This window comes from Bos indicus, chromosome 18 (assembly GCF_029378745.1).
Source record: "Bos indicus isolate NIAB-ARS_2022 breed Sahiwal x Tharparkar chromosome 18, NIAB-ARS_B.indTharparkar_mat_pri_1.0, whole genome shotgun sequence".
In the NCBI taxonomy this organism is placed as follows: domain Eukaryota; kingdom Metazoa; phylum Chordata; class Mammalia; order Artiodactyla; family Bovidae; genus Bos; species Bos indicus.
In genome coordinates this window covers 42893405-42905623 of record NC_091777.1, presented here as the reverse complement: position 1 = coordinate 42905623, position 12219 = coordinate 42893405, and the positions used below count along the sequence as shown (strand labels likewise).

General features: G+C 35.8%; 1 non-coding gene across 1 annotated transcript; it reads left to right on the top strand.

Annotated features, from left to right (window-relative positions):
• The first annotated feature begins 11844 nt into the window (after window positions 1-11844).
• On the top strand, window positions 11845-11947 carry LOC139177440 (U6 spliceosomal RNA). Its single transcript, XR_011561879.1, has one exon. It is a non-coding gene; the product is annotated as a U6 spliceosomal RNA (small nuclear RNA).
• Window positions 11948-12219: the final 272 nt, after the last annotated feature.

Sequence of the window (12219 nt, the reverse complement as noted above, 5' to 3'; positions counted from 1 at the left end):
GAGAAAATACTTGAAGAGATAATAGTTGAAAACTTCCCTAAAATGGAAAAGGAAATAATCACCCAAGTCCAAGAAACCCAGAGAGTCCCAAACAGGATAAACCCAAGGTGAAACACCCCAAGACACATATTAATCAAATTAACAAAGATCAAACACAAAGAACAAATATTAAAAGCAGCAAGGGAAAAACAACAAATAACACACAAGGGGATTCCCATAAGGATAACAGTCGATCTTTCAATAGAAACTCTTCAAGCCAGGAGGGAATGGCAAGACATACTTAAAGTGATGAAAGAAAATAACCTACAGCCTAGATTACTGTACCCAGCAAGGATCTCATTCAAATATGAGGGAGAAATCAAAAGCTTTTCAGACAAGCACAAGCTAAGAGAATTCAGCACCATCAAACCAGCTCTCCAACAAATACTAAAGGATATTCTCTAGACAGGAAACACAAAAACAGTGTATAAAATTGAACCCAAAACAATAAAGTAAATGGCAATGGGATCATACTTATCAGTAATTACCTTAAACGTAAATGGGTTGAATGCCCCAACCAAAAGACAAAGACTGGCTAAATGGATACAAAAGCAAGACCCCTACATATGTTGTCTACAAGAGACCCACCTCAAAACAGGGGACACATACAGACTGAAAGTGAAGGGCTGGAAAAAGATTTTCCATGCAAATAGGGACAAAAAGAAAGTGGGAGTAGCAATACTTATATCAGATAAAATAGACTTTAAAACAAAGGCTGTGAAAAGAGACAAAGATGGTCACTACATAATGATCAAAGGATCAATCCAAGTAGAAGATATAACAATTATAAATATATATGTACCCAACATGGGAGTGCCGCAATATGTAAGACAAATGCTAACAAGTATGAAAGGAGAAATTAACAATAACACAATAATAGTGGGAGACTTTAATACCCCACTCACACCTATGGATAGATCAACTAAACAGAAAATTAACAAGGAAACACAATCTTTAAATGATACAATAGACCAGTTAGACCTAATTGATATCTATAGGACATTTCATCCCAAAACAATGAATTTTACCTTTTTCTCAAGCGCACATGGAACCTTCTCCAGGATAGATCACATCCTGGGCCATAAAGCTAGCCTTGGTAAATTCAAAAAAATAGAAATCATTCCAAGCATCTTTTCTGACCACAGTGCAGTAAGATTAGATCTTAATTACAGGAGAAAAACTATTAAAAATTCCAACATATGGAGGCTGAACAACACACTGCTGAATAACCAACAAATCACAGAAGAAATCAAAAAAGAAATCAAAATTTGCATAGAAACTAATGAAAATGAAAACACAACAACCCAAAACCTATGGGACACTGTAAAAGCAGTCCTAAGGGGAAAGTTCATAGCAATACAGGCATACCTCAAGAAACAAGAAAAAACTCAAATAAATAACCTAACCCTACACCTAAAGCAACTAGAAAAGGAAGAAATGAAGAACCCCAGGGTTAATAGAAGGAAAGAAATCTTAAAAATTAGGGCAGAAATAAATGCAAAAGAAACAAAAGAGACCATAGCAAAAATCAACAAAGCCAAAAGCTTGTTCTTTGAAAGGATAAATAAAATTGACAAACCATTAGCCAGACTCATCAAGAAACAAAGGGAGAAAAATCAAATCAATAAAATTAGAAATGAAAATGGAGAGATCACAACAGACAACACAGAAATACAAAGGATCATAAGAGACTACTATCAAGAATTATATGCCAATAAAATGGACAACGTGGAAGAAATGGACAAATTCTTAGAAAAGTACAACTTTCCAAAACTGGACCAGGAAGAAATAGAAAATCTTAACAGACCAATCACAAGCACGGAAATTGAAACTGTAATCAAAAATCTTCCAGCAAACAAAAGCCCAGTTCCAGACGGCTTCACAGCTGAATTCTACCAAAAATTTAGAGAAGAGCTAACACCTATCCTGCTCAAACTCTTCCAGAAAATTGCAGAGGAAGGTAAACTTCCAAACTCATTCTATGAGGCCACCATCACCCTAATATCAAAACCTGACAAAGATCCCACAAAAAAAGAAAACTACAGGCCAATATCACTGATGAACATAGATGCAAAAATCCTTAACAAAATTCTAGCAATCAGAATCCAACAACACATTAAAAAGATCATACACCATGACCAAGTGGGCTTTATCCCAGGGATGCAAGGATTCTTCAATATCTGCAAATCAATCAATGTAATACACCACATTAACAAATTGAAAAATAAAAACCATATGATTATCTCAATAGATGCAGAGAAAGCCTTTGACAAAATTCAACATCCTTTTATGATAAAAACTCTCCAGAAAGCAGGAATAGAAGGAACATACCTCAACATAATAAAAGCTATATATGACAATCCCATAGCAAACATTATCCTCAATGGTGAAAAATTGAAAGCATTTCCTCTAAAGTCAGGAACAAGACAAGGGTGCCCACTTTCACCATTACTATTCAACATAGTTTTGGAAGTTTTGGCCACAGCAATCAGAGCAGAAAAAGAAATAAAAGGAATCCAAATTGGAAAAGAAGAAGTAAAACTCTCACTATTTGCAGATGACATGATCCTCTACATAGAAAACCCTAAAGACTCCACCAGAAAATTACTAGAACTAATAAATGATTATAGTAAAGTTGCAGGATATAAAATCAACACACAGAAATCCCTTGCATTCCTATACACTAATAATGAGAAAACTGAAAGAGAAATTAAGGAAACAATTCCATTCACCATTGCAACGGAAAGAATAAAATACTTAGGAACATATCTACCTAAAGAAACTAAAGACCTATATATAGAAAACTATAAAACACTGGTGAAAGAAATCAAAGAGGACACTAATGGATGGAGAAATATACCATGTTCATGGATTGGAAGAATCAATATAGTGAAAATGAGTATACTACCCAAAGCAATTTATAGATTCAATGCAATCCCTATTAGGCTACCAACGGTATTCTTCACAGAGCTAGAACAAATGATTTCACAATTTGTATGGAAATACAAAAAACCTTGAATAGCCAAAGCTATCTTGAGAAAGAAGAATGGAAATGGAGGAATCAACCTACCTGAATTCAGGCTCTATTACAAAGCCACAGTTATCAAGAGAGTATGGTACTGGCACAAAGACAGAAATATAGATCAATGGAACAAAATAGAAAGCTCAGAGATAAATCCATACACCTATGGACACCTTATCTTTGACAAAGGAGGCAAGAATATACAATGGATAAAAGACAATCTCTTTAACAAGTGGTGCTGGGAAAACTGGTCAACCACTTGTAAAAGAATGAAACTAGAACACTTTCTAACACCATACACAAAAATAAACTCAAGATGGATTAAAGATCTATACATAAGACCAGAAACTATAAAACTCCTAGAGTAGAACATAGGCAAAACATTCTCCGACATACATCACAGCAGGATCCTCTATGACCCACCTCCCAGAATATTGGAAATAAAAGCAAAAATAAACAAATGGGACCTAATTAAAATTCAAAGCTTCTGCACAACAAAGGAAACTATTAGCAAGGTGAAAAGGCAGCCTTCAGAATGGGAGAAAATAATAGCAAATGAAGCAACTTACAAACAACTAATCTCAAAAATATACAAGCAACTCCTACAGCTCAACTCCAGAAAAATAAACGACCCAATCAAAAAATGGGCCAAAGAACTAAATAGACATTTCTCCAAAGAAGACATACAGATGGCTAACAAACACATGAAAAGATGCTCAACATCACTCATTATCAGAGAAATGCAAATCAAAACCACTATGAGGTACCATTTCATGCCAGTCAGAATGGCTGCGATCCTAAAGTCTACAAGCAATAAATGCTGGAGAGGGTGTGGAGAAAAGGGAACCCTCTTACACTGTTGGTGGGAATGCAAACTAGTACAGCCACTATGGAGAACAATGTGAAGATTCCTTAAAAAACTGGAAATAGAACTGCCTTATGATCCAGCAATCCTACTGCTGGGCATACACACTGAGGAAACCAGAAGGGAAAGAGACATGTGTACCCCAATGTTCATCTCAGCACTGTTTATAAAAGCCAGGACATGGAAGCAACAGCAGATGAATGGATAAGAAAGCAGTGGTACATATACACAATGGAGTATTACTCAGCCATTAAAAAGAATACATTTGAATCAGTTCTAATGAAGTGGATGAAACTGGAACCTATTATACAGAGTGAAGTAAGCCAGAAAGAAAAACACCAATACAGTATACTAACGCATATGTATGGAATTTAGAAAGATGGTAACAATAACCCTGTGTACGAGACAGCAAAAGAGACACTGATGTATAGATCAGTCTTACGGACTCTGTGGGAGAGGGAGAGGGTGGGGAGATTTGGGAGAATGGCATTGAAACATGTATAATATCATATGTGAAACGAGTCACCAGTCCAGGTTGGATGCACGATACTGGATGCTTGGGGCTGGTGCACTGGGATGACCCAGAGGGAGGCTATGGGGAGGGAGGAGGGAGGAGGGTTCAGGATGGGGAGCATGGGTATACCTGTGGCGGATTCATTTCGATGTTTGGCAAAACTAATACAATATTGTAAAGTTTAAAAATAAAATAAAATTTAAAAAAAATTAAAAAAAAAAAAGAAAAAATGCTGATGCCTCAGCCACTATCTTTATCCTCCAAACCTTCCTTCTGGAATGAGATTGGTAGATATTAAAAAAAGCAAAATAAAAGTTCACAAAGTGATTTAATGTGCAGTCATGATTAAGACCCATTTCCTAGAAGATGGAGACTGTGATCCCAAGCAACAGTCAAACAGTTGATCTTAGGTATGAAGAAAGCTGCTCACTCTCATGGGGAGAAAGGAAGGAAGATAGAAAGAGTCACAGGTAAATTTGAGAGTTTGATGGGAAAGCATTAAGATAGATCCTCTTGGTTTATACGAAACTTTACACAAAGTGACTCTATAATTCTAGACCCACCAACTAAAGATTGTCAGTCGAGGAGAATGAGGGAGAATGAGAGGGAAGAGCTTACTCATGGCTACACAGTGGTTGAGTTGGAACAAGATCTCCTGGATCTGGAGACACCATGACATCCCGTCTAAAGGGACCCCAACCCTATCAGTGAAACAGCTGCATTGGGGGTAAGTTTGGGAAAGAGGCAGTTAAGAATATGATTTGTCAGTCTCTGAAATTTTCTCCTTTAGTAAACTTTTATGTATCAGATCTTAATTGATTTCAAAATAGCAAGGATTGATGAAGGCTAATGGATGTCCAGGAGACAAATAACGGCTGAAAACAAATGAAGGACTTACCTAAGACAACATAATGATTTCTTTTTTATCACTATCTCTTCATGTTGGTTTTACCATGAAATTAATAATTTGTGTTCAACTCATTCTAGAGTTTGAGGATAGTGCAACTTCTGGGTCTAAGAAGATAGGTTGATGTGTGCTACTTACTTGCATGTCTTTTGAGAATAAGAGATGACATTTTCATTGAAATTCCAACACAAGCAGAACATCATTGGTTGCACTTTGCTTTTCTTGCTTAACAACTTAGAAATAGACTTCTTCATTTTTTAAAAAATTGTTGATTAGCGTGATTTGAGAACTTGTTTCAAAGAGAAATTTGATGGTACTAATTAAAAAAAAAATATGACTGTCCAGCTCCCTTTCACTCCAAGAATTTTTCATTTGTTTTCACCGTCAGGAAGATGAATAGGGTATAGCATATTGTGAAACCTCAGGCCTAAAGGTCTTGGGACATTTATAACTCTGCTTAGAGATTTCTCTGCCCCAGGGGCCATAGAGTTTGGAACTTCAAAGAGGACTTGATTGGGACTGCGGGAAAGATGGAGGGACTCTTGCTGATCAGATATTTTGAACCTTTTCAGCATTTGCTATTTCAAGTGTATGAACTAGCTAGCACTCACTGACAGGACAAAATAAAATATTAATGAAAACTTAATAAACTTTCAAATCAAAGAGGTCTTTAAACTATTCAGAAAGAGGTATTAAAACTGTTGCATCTGCCTACCTATGAAAGAGATGCTACTGTTATTCACCTGGGAACTATCTTCAGTAATAAATAAGGGTGAAATTCTATCTGGTTTTCTTGTCTATTCTTCTTATACTGTAGCAGTGCTGTAGGTGCAGGGGAATATGATTGGAAGAAGAAATGCATCTGGAACTATTAATATGTTAGACTAGAGTTTGCCCTTTCATTCTTTTGGCAGGTTCAGTCAAACAGTTCAGTTGCTCAGTTGTGTCTGACTCTTTGGGACCTCATGGACTGCAGCACGGCAGGCTTCCCTGTCCATCACCAACTCCTGGAGCTTATTCAAACTCATGTCGATTGAGTCAGTGATGCCATCCAACCATCTCATCCTCTGCCATCCCCTTCTCCTCTTGCTCTTGATCTTGCCCAACATCAGGGTCTTTTCCAATGAGTCAGTTTTTCGCATCAGGTGGCCAAAGTATTGGAGTTTCAGCTTCAGCATCAGTCCTTCCATTGAATATTCAGGACTTATTTCCTTTAGGATGGACTGGTTGGATCTCCTTGCAGTCCAAGAGACTCTCAAGAGTCTTCTCCAACACCACAGTTCAAAAGCATCAATTCTTCGGTGCTCAGCTTTCCTTATAGCTCAGCTCTCACATCCGTACATGATTTTTTAATATGCTGTCTAGGTCTGTCATAGCTTTTCTTCCAAGGAGCATGCATCTTTTAATTTCATGGCTCCACTCACCATCCATAGTGATTTTGGAGCTCAAGAAAATAAAGTCTGTCACTGTTTCCATTGTTTCCCCATCTATTTGGCATAAAGTGATGGGACCAGATGCCATGATCTTAGTTTTCTGAACGTTGAGTTTTAAGCCAACTTTTTTACTCTCCTCTTTCACTTTCATCAAGAGGATCTTTAGTTCTTCTTAGCTTTCTGCCATAAGGGTGGTGTCATCCTCATATTCGGCAGGTTAGCCGATACAAAATGAGACTGTGGGATTTTGAAGGGGTTCATTTTGATGACTTCAACTAATGAGCAAGAGTTTCCCAAGAAGAGATAGGGTTATCAGTTAAGTTTTTACTAATATTACTGGTACATCATTAACATAGAGTTAAATGCATAGATTTTAAATGTGAAGTTTGATGAGTTTTGAAAAATATGTTCATCCCCATGAACATATAGAGCATTTAACACACTCCAAAGAGTTCCTTCATGATCTTACCCCATAAATTCTGGCTGCCTCTCTCCAGAGAAAACCACAGTTCTGATTTCTAACACCATCGATTAGTTTTATCTGTTTCATATAAGTGGAATCACCACATTCTTTTTGCTCAGAAAAATGCTTTCGAGATTCTTCAATATTGTTGCATGTATTAATAGTCTTTTCTTTTATTGCTGAGGAGTACATCACTGCCATCCCCAGTTTTATGTTTTTTCATAAAACACCGCTATTTGTCTATTCTATTAGTGGACATTTGGTTCCTTTTTTATTTCTCCTTCTTTCTTTCTCCCTCCCTCTCTCTTTCTTTCTTTGTTTTGGTCATATGTATAATTTTATAAGAAATTGCCAAACTAATTTCCTAAAGTATTAGCTTTACCACTTTCCTCTACCATCATTAGAGTTTTAGGTGCTCCACATCCTCAACAACATTTGGTGTGGTCATTCTTTTTGATTTCAACCATTTTAAAGTTTGAAGTGGTGTCTCATGAGGGCTCTAGTATGCATGCCCCTGATGATTCATAATGTTGAGCCCTTTGGCATGTGCATACTAGCCATTCATGTATCTTTCTTTGTGAAGTATATGTTCAAGCTTTTTGCCCAGTAGTTCTGGGGCCTCTTATTATTACAGTGTAGGATGTATTTGTATATTTTAAGTACAGTCATTTGACATATTTCTCCTGTCTTTGTCTTGCATATTCATTTATTTATCAATATTTGTTGATGAATGTTTTTAATTTTTATGAAGTTAAATTGATCAGTATTTATTTTCTTTTTTATTTAATGCTTTTGGGTTCTTCATTAAGACATCTTTGCCTGCCCTGAGAATGTGAAGATATTCTCTTATCTTATCTTTTAAAAAAATTTTTTTTTCAGTATATGTTTTTACTATTTTTTTATTTTAAATTTATTTATTTTAATTAGAGGCGAATTACTTTATAATGTTGTATTGGTTTTGCCATACATCAACATGAATCCACCACAGGTGTACATGTGTTCCCAATCCTGAACCCCCCTCCCACCTTCCTCCCCATACCATCCCTCTGGGTCATCTCAGTGCACCAGCCCCAAGCTTCCTGTATCCTGCATTGAACCTGGACTGGTGATTTGTTTCTTATATGATATCATACATGTTTCAATGCCATTCTCCCAAATCATCCCCCCCTCCCCCAACAGAGTCCAAAAGACTGTTCTATACATCTGTGCTCTTTTGCTGTCTCGCATACAGGGTTATCGTTACCATCTTTCTAGATTCCATGTATATGCGTTAGTATACTGTATTAGGTTTAGGTCTACAGTTTACACTGAATTAAATATTGTCAGTGGTGTGCTGCTGAGTCGCTTCAGTCATGTCCGACTCCGTGTGACCCCATAGACGGCAGCCCACCAGGCTCCCCCGTCCCTGGGATTCTCCAGGCAAGAACACTGGAGTGGGTTGCCATTGCCTTCTCCGATGCATGAAAGTGAAAAGTGAAAGTGAAGTCACTCAGTCGTGTCCGACTCTTAGCGACCCCATGGGCGGCAGCTTACCAGGCTCCTCCGTCCATGGGATTTTCCAGGCAAGAATACTGGAGTGGGGTGCCACTGCCTTCTCCGGTCGGTGGTGTGAGCTAGGCATTAAAGATTATCTTGTTTCATATGGATATTGAGATCTTTCAGAACTTTTTGTTGAAAAGACTATTAGTTCCCCTGTTGAATTACTTTGGTGACTTTGTCAAACATCTTTGCCTCTATAGATATGGATCTATTTCTAGACTCTTACACTATTTTCTTTTTGTTTTTTTTACTTTAAGCCTTTTTATTTTTCTAATATAAGCAGTTAATGCTATAACATTACCTCAAATGCTGCTTTCATTGTATCCTGAAAATTTCAAAGTGCTTTGTTTTCATTATTATTTCTTTTAAAATAACTTGTAATTTGCATTATGATTTTTCTCTGATCCATGGCATATTTAGAATATTTTGTTTAATTTCCAATCACTGTATATTAAAATTTTTTAATATTTGCTAATTTTGTCATTAATAATTTTAACAACTTAATTCTATTATAGTCACAAAATACTCTGTATTTCAATGTATGATATTTATTGAGTCTTCTTTAATCTCTCAACAGATGGTCTATTTTGGTGAATTTTCCATATGTACTTGAAATAAATATGCATTTTGATTTTGAATGTTGTATTTTATGCAGCTCAGTGAGGTTAAGTTGGTTGAGAATATTCAAATATTCTTTTTTCTTATTTTTTTTTCTATCAACTACTGGAGAGAGGATAAAAGTCTTCCATTATAATTCTAAATTTGTCTGTTTCTCCCACTACTCTGTTTCTGCCTTATGTGTTTTGAAGATCTGTTGTCGTGTGTACATTCACTCAGCATGTCTTCTTGAACAATTAACCCTTTGTCAGTAGGAAATGTTTCTTTTTATCTTTAGAAATATTTTTATCTTGAAATCTTCTTTGTATGATTGTAATAATATAGCTGTATCACCTTTCTCATTCTTACTGTTAATATATCTTTTTTTAACCATCCTTTTATATTTATCTTATCTGTGTCTTTATATTTGAAGAGTGTTTCTTATAGTCAGCATATAGTTTTTTCTTTATGCTTTAGTCTAATATTAATAGGGTTTAATATTATTACTATTACTGAGTCACATTGGTTTTCTATTTTCTTATTGTTCCTTTTCTTCTACTCTTAGACTAATCAAAATTTTTTAGTATTTCATTTTTTTATTCTTTATTTTTTATGTATAGACCTTTCTGTTAGTTTTAGTATTTAGTATATGTCCAGGAAGTACCCTCCCATCCTTCCTGCTGCTGTTGACATACATTTTACTTCTACATATAAAGAAAATCTACAATACAGTCTTATTTTCTTTGTTCCAAGAATCAAATACTGTTTAAATAAATTAATAAATGAGGAAAATGTGTTTCATATTCACTCCATGTATTTGCCATTTCTAGGGCTCTTCATTCATGTAGGCTTAAGTTTCCATCTTGTATCATTTCTCTTTAGCCTGAAGAAATTCCTTCATTTCTTGTGTAATAGGTCAACCAGTGATGATTTTTTTGGTTTTTCTTATCTTAAAATGTCTCTATTTTACTTTCAGTTTTGATTAATATTTTCACTGGATATGTAATTTTAGGTTGACAATTCCCCGCCCCCCCCCCCCCCCAGTATTTTAAAGGGATTATTCTATTGTCTTCTGACTTTCAGTATTTCTGATAAGAGATAAACAGTCATTTTTATACTTTGTTTCTCAGAATCATTTTCTTCCTGGTTTAAGATTTCTCTTTTAACCATAGTTTTCTAGCAATTATGATAAAGTATTAATTGGTATGTCCTTCATTATACCTACTGGAAGATCCTTGAGCTTTTGGATTTGAAGTTTATATTTTTTGAGTTAACCTGAAAAATTATCAGCCTTGATCAGGTATTTTTCTATCTAATATTTTTATCATCTTCCCCTTGGGCTCCAGTTCAGCATATTTTTGAATATTTGATATTGAATCACAAGTCACTAAGGTTTTTTTCATTACTGATGACAGCAATACCATACGCTATGTAATTACTGTAGAAAATTCAATGGATTCACAACATTGAGTGTATATGTATAAACATAAAATGTAGTTATTTACTTATTGTGGTAGGCAACTTCTGATGTAGATTACCAAATCTCTGCCTCCTTGTATTCCCACTCATATCATTCCCCTTACCTTGAGTATGCTGGATCTGGGAATTTGCTTCCAGTGAACAGAATACAGCAAAATCAAATAGAAGTCACCTCTGTGATTAGGTGACAATAGACTCCTCCACTGGCTTGCATTCATTCTCCTTGTTCATTACAGTAAAGCAAGTTACAACATGGAGGAGCCCACAAGTCAATAAACCAAAGATAGTTCAGTCACTCAGTTGTGTCTGACTCTTTGTGACGCCATGAACTGCAGCATGCCAGGCCTCCCCGTCCATCACTAACTCCTGGAGTTAACCCAAACTCATGTCCATTGAGTTGGTGATGCCATCCAACCATCTCATCCTCTGCCATCCCCTTCTCCTCCTGCCTGTAATCTTTCCCAGCATCATGGTCTTTTCAAGTGAGTCAGCTCTTTGCATCAGGTGGCCAAAGTATTGGAGTTTCAGCTTCAACATCAGTCCTTCTAATGATAGGCTCTGACCAAAACCCAAAGAGGAACTGATGCCCTCTGTCCAAAGCCTACAAGGAACTGAAACCTGCCAGCAACTATATGAATAAGCTTGGGCATGGATCCTTTCCCAGTTGAACTTTCAGGGAAAAACTTGAGCCTCAACTACCATCTGAAAGCAATCTTTCTCATTTAGAGGGCCCAGATAAGTCATGGGTAGATACCAGAGACATTATGACATAAGCTGTTGTTTTAAGTTGCTAAATTTTGGGGCAATTTGTTGCACAGCAATGGATGACTAACACACTTTTCCTGTGTAGCATTTTTAAACTTATTACCTTCTTCCTTTATTAGCTGTTATAAATAATGCTGTAGAAATAGCCATGGGCACATACTACATATTTAGAAAGGAATTTTCATAAGTAAAAATGATGAGTCAAAACATATGAGCAGTATGCATTCTGATAGTGCATATAAAAAGTTTTGGGAATGATAAGAGAAGATTAACATGTATATGCATAAGAATGAGACACAAATTCATGACGTAGTCCATGTTTTTTAAACCTCAATTTATCTCTATTATTAAAAATTACTTGCTTTCTGGTGATTTACTATCTAAACACAGAAGCATATATTATCTACATGATATATATTTTTATTTATACACTTGTATATGTAGATCTTTTTTTTCTCATTTATGTCACCATGGATTTATTTATTATAAAAAGTTACTTCTAGTGTTTTACAGTTTATAAACAATGTTGTTGTTCAGTTGATAAGTTGTGACCAACTCTTTGTGACCCCACGAATTGCAGCATGTTAGGCTTCCCT